The 13,167-nt window shown below is 44.7% G+C and overlaps 1 long non-coding RNA gene across 2 annotated transcripts in view; it reads left to right on the top strand.

Moving 5' to 3' along the window:
- The first annotated feature begins 520 nt into the window (after positions 1 to 520).
- LOC137570411 (uncharacterized) overlaps positions 521 to 13,167 on the top strand; it is a 44,571-nt gene continuing 31,924 nt past the window's right edge. The window contains exons 1-2 of one of the 2 annotated variants that reach the window (XR_011031027.1): positions 521 to 640; positions 6,934 to 7,013. This is a non-coding gene — a long non-coding RNA (uncharacterized lncRNA). The remainder of the gene's footprint in view (positions 641 to 6,933; positions 7,014 to 13,167) is intronic. The other variant, XR_011031028.1, reaches the window with a different exon arrangement.

Genomic DNA, 13,167 nt, shown 5'->3' with positions numbered 1-13,167 from the left:
TCCTACTTAGTTTCTGAGAGGAGCGGATTTGGTGAATTTTAGGTCAGATCACATTGAAGCTTTGCAGAAGCACACGGTGTTCAGACTCAGCTTTCTGTGGGGAGGTGAAGGAAAAAAATGCACAGAAGCCATCCTCAGGTTCTCTGCATCGCTGAGATCTTGAGTTAAAATGTGCCTCATATCTGATCTTTTGTTCCCAAGTAAAAAGTACAGGTACAGTAGCCATTTCTTTGTAGTGTTTGTATGAGTGTTTCCAGTGTAAATGACAAAGTTTGTCATGTCAGGCTCTATTGTCAATGCTGCAGGACTGGGGGAGGGGGTCTCAGGGTCAATAACTTACCTGATTGTCTGCAATTCAATAGATAAGTGAAGCTCCGCCCCCTCCCCCCCTCCTGGGCAAGACAGTCACAGCCTTTTTTCTAAAGTCTTCCAAAGCTCTGTGGCCACCCCAACCAGCGTTGCCATGTCCCGCCCCCAGCTTGCCAGACACCAATTAAGCCACAGCTGCCGTGCTGGGGGTGGGCAACGGCAACCCAGGTGGGGGTGGCCAGTGCTTCAGAAGACTTGAATAAAAACACCACAGCTAGCTAATCCAAGAAGTGGCAGAGCTTCATGTTTGTAATAAATTACAGGCGATCAGGTAAGTTATTAACCCTGAGACCCTCGTGATCCTGGCAGCGTTAAGACAGGGCCTTACATGACAGGCTCTTTCTTTCACACTGGAAGTACTTTTTAAGGTAACAGGAAAAAAGTGCACCGGCTGAGGGTGGATGAAAAGGGCGCCGCCATAGACTTTAACCCATTCAGGTTCCGTCGTTTTCACGTGAGAAATGTTCACCTCCCATTCATTTGCCTATAACTTTATCACTACTTATCACAATGCACTGATCTATATCTTGTTTTTTTCCGCCACCAATTAGGCTTTCTTTGGGGGGTACATTTTGCTAAGAGCCACTTTACTGTAAATGCATTTTAACAGGAAGAATAAGAAAAAAATGGAAAAATTCATTATTTCTCAGTTTTTAGCCATTATAGTTTTAAAATAATACATGCCTCCATACCTAAAACTCACGTATTGTATATGCCCATATGTCCCGGTTATTACACCATTAAAATTATGTCCCTATCACAATGAATGGCGACAATATTTTATTTGGAAATAAAGGTGCATTTTTTCCATTTTGCATCTATCACCATTTACAAGTTTAAAATAAAAAAAAAATATAGAAATATTTCATCTTTACATTGATATTTAAAAAGTTTAGACCCTTAGGTAAATATTTACATGTTTTTTGTTTTTTTTATTGTAATGGTTTTTTTTTTTTATAGTAAACATTTTATTTGGTTAGTTTTGGGAGGGTGGGAGGTAAACAATAGATTTATAATGTAAATGTGTGTTAATTTGTATTTTTTTTTCTTACAGGTGTAGTATTACTTTTTGGCCACAAGATGGCGGCCATGAGTTTGTTTACATGACGTCACTCTAAGCGTAACACACGCTTAGAGTGACTCATCGGAGAGGGTACGGCCAGAAAAGGCGCAGCTTCCGAGAGAAGCTGTCGCTTTTTCAGCGGGGGAGAGGAATCAATGATCGGGCACCATAGCCCGATACATTGATTCCCTGGCTACCGAATCCGCGGCCGGGAGTGCGCATGCACGCGCGCGATCGGCCGCGGGAGCGCACGGTAGCACGCATGGTTCCTGGACGTAGAAACTACATCCAGGAACCAAAATAGGTTAATGCAATTATCGTTAATGCGGCGAAAAGAGCAGAAAACAGGGCGCCGCAATAAATATCGTTAACAACATTAGAACATTACAGTTTTTGAAGTATGTTATTGTTTAGAAGCTTGCAACGTTATAGTTTTTGTCATATTATTTTGTTTGTATGCACAGATTTTACGTTTTCAAAGATATTATCGCTTATATATGTGTAAAAGGATGTTTCTGCAGAGGGAGTGGTTAGGGTTAGGCACCACCAGGGGGAGTGGTTAGGGTTAGGCACCACCAGGGGGAGTGGTTAGGGTTGGGCACCAGTTAGTTTTATGCCACAATGGGGTGGGGGGCTTCTTAGGGTTAGGCACCACCAGGGGGGGTTAGGGTTAGGCACCACCAAGGGAGTGGTTAGTTTTAGGCACCACCAGGGGAGGGTTTTGTGTAAGAATAGGGTTGGGTTAAGCTGTATTATTGAATTACGTAACAATTTTTAACATTAATATCTTTTCGTTATTATTTCCCGTCTGTTTTTAAAACGGTATTTATTGTTAACCAAGTTTCACAGCGATGTTTATCGTTATCAGATTTTGTTATCCACCGGCGCTATTTCATTATCCAGCCGGGCCCTTTTTTCACTGCGCCTTTTTTTCATGCACGCCTTTTTAAGATATAATTATCAAAATGGCTGGCTTAATTAAAGCCCCACTCCTGAAAAAAAAATGTCTTCCTGAGACTGGTGCAGGCATTGGTCAGCTTGTGTTTATACTTGTTTGTGAGCTCCTGGATAAGCTAACTGAATTGCTTGCAAAGTACCTGTTCAGCAGGCCAAACACTGGCCACTTCCTGCAGAAAAGGAGCTCTGTACTGTATCTACTGTTGTCTGGAAAAATCAAGACCTGTCTAAAGCTGTGTGCTAAGAAGTAGTGGCCACCTGGTCAGACATCACATGACATGTGCTGATAGAAATTTAAAGAAGTCCAATCTTGAAAAAATAAACTAGAATAAAAGGAGAAAACCTTCAGAATTGAGAGGAAGTCTCAGCCGACAGAGCCTGGAGCGCATTGTGGAGAGCAAGACGTTTGACGTCATCTCTGGCTACCATGCTTTGGATGAGACAAAATGGCAGCGGCTTTTCTGTGGACACTCGGCGCAGCTCTATCTGGGATGATATATGTCACATATCTGTTCACCATTCCCTTGCTGGCTGTGAGTAATTGGAAATAACTTTCTTCCACCACGGAGAAAGTACTGTTTCACAGTGTTTATTGGATGAACAGTTTTTCATACTCAGCGCTTGGTTTTTCTCCACTTTATTGGCTGTCTACCTTAAGGGGCATTGTCGACTGGCCCTGAAAAGTGGATCTTGCTTTCAAATTTTGAAGTCTTCGGGAGCCCAAGTGCTCCTGAAGATGGGTGGCTCCGTACTGCACATGCACAAGCGCGCGAGACAGCATGGTAGCACATGCGTAGTATGGAGCGGCACGTCTTCAGGAGCACTCGGGCTCCCGAAGACTTCTGAAGCCTCCTGCAGTGGTGAGCAGTGTCCGTCAATCAGTTGAAACTGCTAATGGGGGATTTAGCGCTGGAACGCGGGGACTGTGAGAGCTACGGAAAGGCTTATCAGGACCCGGAGCCTTCCCTTAGGTAAGTATCTGGTTTTTTTTTAATGACCTCAGACTCTTTTTAACAGTGGTTGCCAGAGTGGTGACCCTTGTGTGTGAGTATTAATGTATTCACTAAATATGTTTATTTTTGAACCTTAACATACTACACTATTGTGGGCTTTTGGTTTCCCTTTTTGTCTACACCAAATGAAAGCACCTGCTGTGCCAAGTAAAGCAGGCCTGGAAGGTAATCAACAAATGTATTTATGTACCTTAAATTACCCTCTGCACTTTATATATATATATATATAATTCTCTTTTTTTACTATTTGCCTGGAGCTGCTGCGTGGCCTGTAGAATGAACACACCTCGGTAGTATAATCTGTTAAATACCTCTTGATTGTTTACATTGTTAGAGTGGAGGTTTTTCTGGATGGGAGCCACTGGGAATCCGCTCACATCCTGCCTCTCCCCCTTGGCTATTAGACCCTCGCTGGTCCATTCATTATTAAACCACTACACTCCCATGGAGGAGGTAATTTTAGACATCTTAATTACTGCCTGGCGATGTCACAGGAATTAAAAGCATAATCTGCTGTTGACACTGGAAACAAACAATGGTGGTGTTTCTCTGCAAAGACAAAGAAAAGCAACATAAAAACTGTCAACAGCAGCAGTAAACTCACAATGTGGAGTAAAACATAGTAATTAGCAGATATGGGTTTTATTAACCCTGTGGGTGCAATTGCATTCCCTGGTCCTGCTTTATTCAACTCAAGGCCAAATTCTGTAGCTGCTTGCATAAGATGAATGGTATCACTAACAAAAAAAAAATAGAGATAGAACAAATCCCAAATTTCCTCTAAGTATATTCTAAGTTAGAATAGTATATTCTAAGTCTAACTAATATTCCTACACGCATCACACAATTTTTATGTACAGGATTCGAGATTCGAAAAATTTGAGAATGTTTTTGGATTCGATCCAAGGAAATCGAGGTCCTACGTGCACAGTAGGACCCGCCCATTCGCCTGCGAGCTACGAGTCCAAGTCACTGGACACCGTGCTGCTCGCCACACGTGGATTATAAGCAGAGCCGGATTAAGGCTAAATGGGGCCCTAAGAAAAGTAACTGATTTGGGCCCCCCATCATGTCGTAATAGAATCAGAAGATGCAGCTGCACAGCAACATGCCGCACACACTGGGGCAGCCGAGCTACTGGTTGCTATGGGCAACAGCCCGCTTTCCTCTGTGGGTGCACAATGCAGGGAATAGCAGCGGCAAAATGCAGAGTGAGAGAAGAATGGCTGGGACATTTGCACTCAGGGGCTGGGTACCCCTGTGAAGAGGGCGCCAGATATCACAGCAGCACTTTCCTCCTGCATCTCCAGCCTGGCAATAGCAGAAAGCTCTGTACACCGCCAAACCGGAAGCCGTTCCCCAGACAGAATTACATAACCACCCCCACCACCAAACAACCGATTTCCTCCCAAACTAGACAGCCACCATGCAGCCTCCATCCCAGTGAATACGATAGTCCAGCAGAGAAGGCAGCCACAGCGGGGGAGAATGACAGCACCAGATGACTCACATTCACCTATTGCGATCCAAGCAATAGAGGTCCCGTCATCCGGAGCCCATCTGTCTCCTCTAGAGTGCTGTCGCTCTATTACTACTACTATTACTACTTCCTACTTCCAGTCTGATCTGAGAATCAGGAAGTTCAGAGCGGCTGCACTGTAGAAGAGACAGATGGGTTTCAGATGACGGGATCTCTATCGCTTGGATCATGGATAGGTGAGTGAGCGTTTGCCATCTGCTGCTATCATTCTAGCTGCAGCTGTGGTTCTCTGTGGGAAGGGAGGGCGGAGTGGGCAGCGGCAGAGCGCACAGTAGCAGGAGGGGGACCTAGGAGGAGAGCCTGGCTTTGAAGACAATCAGCAGCACAAGACAAAACAAATAACATTTATATCGCGCTTTTCTCCTGGCGGACTCAAAGCGCCAGAGCTGCAGCCACTAGGACGCGCCCTATAGGCAGTAGCAGTGTTAGAGAGACTTGCCTAAGGTCTCCTACTGAATAGGTGCTGGCTTACTGAACAGGCAGAGCCGAGATTCGAACCCTGGTCTCCTGTGTCAGAGGCAGAGCCCTTAAAGGGACTCCGAGCAGTGCCTGTGGGTATGCCTTTAAGCATGCCCACAACTAATTAATTAAATCCTCACACCTACCAGCATGAAGTTTGTAATTATATCCCCCTGGGTTCCTTATATTTCATTGCATTGTGCTGAATTGAGCTGCCGACTTTGGAGAAAAGTCATCCTGTGGCTGCGATTTGGATCACGAAAATAGCGAAAACTAAAAGGCTTAGGGCGGCCGTTTATATATCATTGGAAAGAGGAGAAAGAGAGCTTTAAAATGATATGCATCTTTCCATAGTTAGTGTACTGCTCAGAGTCCCTTTAACCATTATACCATCCAGCCACCGCTGACAGGATGGCGAGGGCTGGTTTATGTGCTGATGGGGCCCCTTTGACTCTGAATGGGGGCCCCAAGCGACTGCTTTTGTTGTCTGGTCGGTAATCCGGTCCTGATTATAAGGAGACACTGGGACCACAAGTCAGGCTACTCTGATATGCGAAATGGGTATAACAGAGACGCCAACAAGGATAAAATAGTTTAAATCCGCTTAAAAGGGGGAAGTTGGTGGACTCGCCTCCCTCAGGTGAACAATGACCGGACAATGAGACGTTACTATAAATCACAGTAACATTTATTAGGAAGCTTCCTAATAAGCGCCTCTGTTTTACCCATTTCTCTATTGATCTAGTCCACCTTGGGTGGAGGGGTGTATCCCCATTTTCTTCCTGTTTACAGAAAGCAACTTTTTACTACCTGAGTGGGGTCAGGTCAAAATTCTCCCCACCTGCCTTTTCAGTGGTTGCCTTTTGCGGCGACCCTTGTTAATATCGTTAATTTTTATACTGTACTATCTTCTATTTGAAATACTAATTTGAAATACTACACCATATTGGACTCTCGGTTTCATTTTTGTCTTTTTCAAGCCATACTCTGATATGCGGTTTTAACAAGTTTTAATCTTGTAAGTAGAACTTGTAATTTACGAATAAAGCTTTTAGAAGTTACTGCACTATGGAGCGCTCTGCTTTCATCTATGTCCTTTCAGTTATAACTGACAGCAATTGATATAGTTATAAGGCTTTCAGCTTCCTTAGAGACAAGTCTGACCAGATCTAGTCAGAACTGGAAGTCATCGTTGTCAGAAAATAGTGAGCTTCTGAGAGGAACTGACGGTGAGGTAAGTATGCAATATTCATTTGCAGGTACATCATGTGTCTATTTTAAATAATTTTACTCAATTCAGGCTCAATGCTCAGCACTGATGTGCTTTTGTTTTTTTTTTGTTTCTTATCTTAGAGCCTTTTTCTATACGTTATTGTTTATGCTGTTTAGTTGTTAACATAGTTGTTATACTGCCTTTATATGCTACTTTGTCATCAAACACCTGTAATGTTGCATCAACAGTCTTTGTTGTTTTTGTCTCTACTTTCTGTTGTTTGCAGTACTTTGTATCTTTTCTTTTCCGCAATAAATAGCAAACAAAGCAAATCGGTTACTGCAAGGCTGACAAGATGTTTCAACACACAGCTTATATACTTTTGAACATCAGAAGGAGGTACATAGATTTATTTGCAAATATATATGTCATTCTGATACATTAATTACAACAGGAAATCAAAAGGGTTCTTGCAAAGATGCTGTAATTTCTAATCACCCAAGTGTTGTGAGGTATTTATGAAAAATAAATAAGACATAATTTTCACAAGTGGATTGGCATACCTATGAAATCACCGCCGGGAGACTTGGGTGCAGCATATAGCCGTTATATGGCTTATCCTGCTCCTGCACAAGCCCCGGTGGCATTAATTACTATTCCCCCTCCAGGTCTACGTGGATGGTGGGGAATTATGTAAAGGGCCCATACACTTAACGATTTTCCCGCCGATATATAGCAGATTCGATCACTGTGATCGAATCTGCTGTGAACTCGTTGCGCAAACGCTGACCGAACGATCGATTTCCGCCCAAAATCGATCGTACCCGTTGATCCATCCATGTGGAAGATTTCGCTCGATCGCCAGCAGGTCGGAAGTGCGTTGATAGCGCCGTTCGAATGCCTGACGACCGACGCTAGCGGCAATACATTACCTGTTCTGAGGGCACGAGTCCCCGCTCTCTCCGCTGCCCCTTCTCCGCTGGGCTCCGGCAGGCTTCACTTCTTCCTGTCCCGGCAGGAAGTTTAAACAGTTGAGTGCCCTCTACTATTTAAACTTCCCCCGGCAGGAAGTAGAGTGAAGCTGGAGCCCAGAGCGGAGAAGAGAGACAGCGGAGACCAGGGGACTTGCGCCGGCCGGATCAGGTAATGTATGCAGTAAAGGCAGCCATACAATCCCTCTCTGATCAGATTCGATCAGAGAGGGATCTATCTGTGGTCGATCTGATGGCAAATCGACCAGTGTATGGCCACCTTAATTTGGCTTCCAGCTATTGCTGGTGGCTGAATTGCAGTGTTTTAAAAGTAAAATGAGCTCCGACCTCTGACGGCGCCGAAGTTACTCACTACAGCCATAAATCCTATTACGGTCTAACACCATGTTTTTATTTCGCAGAGAGCTAAAATATATGAACTATTGATCTTTTTTGTGCACACCTTGCTCAATTCTTTGCCTGGAAAGTGTTGCATGGCTGTAATTCCTTATCATTGAGGATTACTGTAGTCTGACTGGGTCCCATGAATTGATGAATATTAACTACTAAACGACCACTCCACTCCAATTGCCCTGGATGGGGCGGTAGCCCCAGTACCGCTCAACACCAATTGACGTGAAGTCTCGGGGCGGGGTTTTGCAGGAGATCGTGCACGCCGATGTGTGTGCATCTCCGCTAGGAGACTGTTAGGCAGCAAAACTGCCGTCTATGTACACTGTACAGCGCAGCACTGCTACAGCGCTGTGTGACACGGCTGTCCCCCTGGAACCCACAGGAGCGATTGGCTGTCATAGGCTGATGCCTATGTCAACCGATTACGGTGATTGGCTGGCCCCCTGCCAATCCCCGAGGGAGGGATGGGAATAAAAAAATAATTAAAAAAATAGTAAAATTTATCATGAAAAAAAAAAAAAATACAATAAAAAAAAATAAACAAACATGCCGGCAGGGATCAGAGCCCACCAACACAAATCTCTGTTGGTTGGCAGAAAAGGGGGGGGGGGGAGAAATCACGCGATCCCCTTAAAGCTGCAGTGGCCTGATTTGTAAGAAATAGCCTGGTCACTAGACGTGGGGGGGGGGGGGGGGGTGAATGGGTAAAGCCTGTGGTCCTTAAGAAAAAAGAAAAGAAACACGGCTTATTTACTGTATATGTATGCTTCCACTGCACATGCAAATTTCCATCTCATCCTGTCACATAATGTAAGGTTCCCTTTAGAGGAAACCAGAGATGATGTAATAAGCAGCTTCTATACTCATGTGGGGCTTCCCCCAGCTCCATGTTGGCCGTAGGCTCCATCGCTGCTCTCCTGGGATCTCTGTTCCTCCGCTGTTTCCCCTGGTATGTATGTCAGTTGTGGCCAGTTATAGGTCACCGCGCTCCTGTCGACGGGAGCGTTCTGTGCCTGTGGAGCTGGTACTGCGCAGGCATAGAACGGTCCGTGTCACGGGAGAGCGACATGCGTGGTGAACTATGACTGCCCCTGACTGAGCTTTATACCGGGGGACACAGCGGAAGAATAGAGGGACGCAGGAGAACAGGGATGGAGCCCACGGCCAGCATGGGGCTGGAGGAAGCACCAGGCCAATATAAAAGCTGCTTATTACATCATCCCTGGGACTCTGAAGTGAGAATAAACTTATAATATAATGAATTGTATGTTTAATACTGCTAAGAAATAGAACATTAGCAGCACAATCTCATATTGTTTCCAGTACAGGAAGAGTTAAGAAACTTCAGTTGTTATCTATGCAAAAGAGCCTCTCTGGGCTCTCCACTTGGGTCACTGTTTTCTGGAGCACTTATACATGAAAGAAAAAGTCAGAGACAGGCTTAGATAAGATTTTTACCGCAGGGAATTTGAAAGAGTCCTTAGCTCTGCTTGTTGTATAGTTTAAAATACAGAGTGTGGCTTGTAATTGCAAATATGACAGAATTATTATTATTATTGATTTATAATGTGCCAACTGCCAACATATTCCGTGGTGCTGTACAAAGTAAGAAATGAACAGGGGGTACATAATAATACAGACAATGGTGTACACCAATATACAAAATACAGAATTGGTGATACAAAATGCAGAATAGAAGATACAGAATTGGTGATGACAGTGATAAAAGTAACATGATAAATACAATGTATGATGATTTTCAGGACACAAAAGGAGAAGAGATCCCTGCACTTGAGAGCTTACAATCTAAAGGACTGTGGGGGGAGAACAAGAGGAGGGGTTGTATACAACAAATATGTAGAGGCAGTGTGTTTTAGGATATCTAGTAGGAGTGTAATTTGGTCTTAGGACAAAGGGGAAGTAGCCTATGGAAGAGCATATGCTTGTCGGAACAAGTGAGTTTTTAGTGACCGTTTAAAAGGTAACAAAGGTTGGCGAGTGACGGATGTGTTGTGGGAGGGCATTCCAGAGGAGGGGTGAAGCACATGAAAAATCTTGCAAACATGAATGTGAGGAGGTAATTCTAAAGGAGAACAACAGAAGATCATTTGCAATGTTATAAAAAAAAAAAGCTATATAACTAAAAATTAAAATATGAGACTATTTTCTTTGCTACTCATGTTCTATTAATTATCCGCACTACACGTACAAATCATTACATCATACGTATTTTTTCACTTCCGTGTCACTTTAAGTGCATCATGAAGTGTACACATGTATTCCCATAGGCCAATCCAAATCCACAGGATGTGCATTTGATTAGTCCAAGCTGCAGACAATTTTCATGAAATATACATACAAGTCATAATGATTTGCATCTCTATTTGTGCTGGTGTAGGAAGAAAGTAAAGTGCTGTGTCATGCTGCCTTCCTGTCAAACACAGAACTATGCAGCTCCTTACAGTTAATGTTCTCCTTATTTGTCACCTCTCTGACAGTGCAATATAAAGCATACATAAAATGCTGTTCTCTGGTACCCGAGTGCATCTGATGCTGACAATAAACACGCTTTCCCTCCCTTCACAGCAGTCAGCACAAGTAATCCTGGATGATGTGCCGGCTATCTGTGCTGTACTGCCGATGATTAATAGGGTACATTGCTGACACAGAAACTGTCTTCAAACCTCTGTGTATGAATTTACAATTCTTCTGCGGAGTGTTTCTTTTTTTAACCAGCAGTACCTGCAGATCGCTGTGTGATCAGTCTGAAAGATGAGTTTTGAAATTCCATGGAGTGCATCTTTTCTGGGGTGGTAAGGTGGGGATTAACCCTTCCCAATCTATTTTTGCAATCACCCCACAGCACGGGCGGTCATGGGTGATCGTGGGAGTGCAGAGTAGCAGAGAAGTAGAGAAAGAAGTGGAAGTCTCTACTTCCTCACACTAGAGCGAGGGGTGGAGCTGACACCAGCTTGCGCACTGTAGCTCCGCCCCCTTGCACAGTGTAGTGCTGGAGGGTGGCTGACAGTGTGTCGGACTAGATCCATCAACGGCACTCCTAGTAGCAGGCCCTAATGCACCAACAGAAGGGTGCATATTATTTCAGTTCGGCGTGGGGAGAGACAAATGGCGGCTCTCTGCGCTGCCGCTAAACTCTGAGGCGGCTTTAAATACTATTCCCCCTCCGAGTTGTGGCAATTTGGAGGGAGATGTAATTTGGGGTCTGGAGCCACGAATTACCGCTACGCGGGGCGCGCATCATAGCATTGCTGCTATGACGGCGCCCAGTTTCGGCGCACGGCTCTGAGAGAAATTAACTGATCCGCCAACTTAATATTTAAATTACATGGCGCAGAGGATGGGGCTGGTGGGGATCAAGTTATTGTTGTTCAACACTTTGATCTAAAGAGGCTGACCACCGCCCGGCCCAGCAATCCGCCATGTGGATCAATTTCACCAAGCGCCAGCCGACAGCTTCGTGCTTGCTGCTCGCACATCTGCACCACTCTGTCAGCCCTCCCCCCCCCCCGCATTGCAATAGAATGTGTCACCAGTCTGTAGGCTGACTGCACATCTGTTCAACTTCGGCCCAGTGGTGTCACCTGTGGGATCCCTTTCTGATCCCTATTGGGCAACTTCAATCTAGCATGTGTACAGGCCTTAAACGTAATAAAAGCAGAAGTTCAGCAGGCCTGCCAGGCAATTTGCATTGTTTTATGGACAACTGTAATGATAGGTATATGGAGGCTGCCGTATATATTTCCTTTTAAACAATACCAGTTGCCTGGCTGCCCTGCTGCTCCTCTGTCTCTAATGCTTTTAGCCATGGACCCTGAACAAGCATGCAGCATATCAGTTGTTTCTGACAATAATGTCAGATCTGACAAGATTTGCTGCATGCTCGTTTCTCTCTGACACTCCTGCAGCTTCATAGACCAGCAGGCCTGCCAGGCAACTGGTATTGTTTAAAAGGAAATAAACATGGCAGCCTACATATCCCTCTCATTACAGTTGTCCTTTAAAAGGAAATAAATGTGGCAGCCTCCATAACCCTCTCAGTTCAGGCGTCCTTTAAAGAGAACCCGAGGTGGGGTTCTCACAACAAAATCCCCATACAGAGGCTGGCTCTGCCTATCGAGCCCGGGAACAGTAAATTCGGGCGCCTGAGGCAAGTGGACAAATCGGGCGCCGCCATTCACTCCCATAATAAATATCGTTTAATGGGCGCCCGACAGGAAAAAAGGGCGCCGGAGAAAAATAACGTTTTATAAGCGGCGCCCGGAGACTTTTACTGTTTTATAACTGCTTCTCATGATTACACATTATTTTATGATTTATAATTTTTTAAACATTATTTTTAAACGAAAAACAGTACAATCTTTTTTAAAACATTATTTTTAAACGAAAAACAGCACAATATTTTTTTCACACGTTATTAATGCTTATCACAGGGGGGTCTTAGGTTTAGGCACCACCAGGGGGGTCTTAGGTTTAGGCATCAACAGGGGGGTCTTAGGTTTAGGCACCACCAGGGGAGTCTTAGGTTTAGGCACCACCAGGGGAGTCTTAGGTTTAGGCACCACCAGGGGAGTCTTAGGTTTAGGCACCATCAGGGGAGTCTTAGGTTTAGGCACCACCAGGGGGGTCTTAGGTTTAGGCACCAACACGGGGGTCTAGGGGTTAGGGGTAGGTACAGGGAGGGTTACTTACTATTTTTTTTTAAACGTTATTATACGTTTCACTTTTTAAACGGAAGATTAACGTTTTCACAATTGCCAATTTCATGCACATTATTTAATGATTTATAACTTTATAAAACATTATTTTTAAACGAAATATAGTACATTATATTTTTAAACGTTATCCATTTTTATCGTTTAAAACCCGGCGCCCTTTTTTCCCAGCGCCCCTTTTTAACGTACGCATCGAGCCCAGCCTCTGTTGCTAATCAGATCCCCCCTAAATCCCCCCTGCGCTCAGCCAGACCCCATAAATCATAGCCGCGCTATGCGGCTATGTTTACCTTCTTAACGTCAGTCTCGGCACTCCCCCCGCCTCCTGCAGAGCTCCGGTCTCCGCCCGCGTCCCTTCCCTCCAATCAGCGTGGAGGGAAGGGACGTGGGCGGGGACCGGAGCGATACAGGAGGTGGGGGAGAGCGGAGACTGAC

The sequence above is a fragment of the Hyperolius riggenbachi genome, chromosome 4 (genome assembly GCF_040937935.1).
Source record: "Hyperolius riggenbachi isolate aHypRig1 chromosome 4, aHypRig1.pri, whole genome shotgun sequence".
Classification (NCBI taxonomy): Eukaryota; Metazoa; Chordata; class Amphibia; order Anura; family Hyperoliidae; genus Hyperolius; species Hyperolius riggenbachi.
This window is presented reverse-complemented; position numbering and strand designations above follow the sequence as displayed.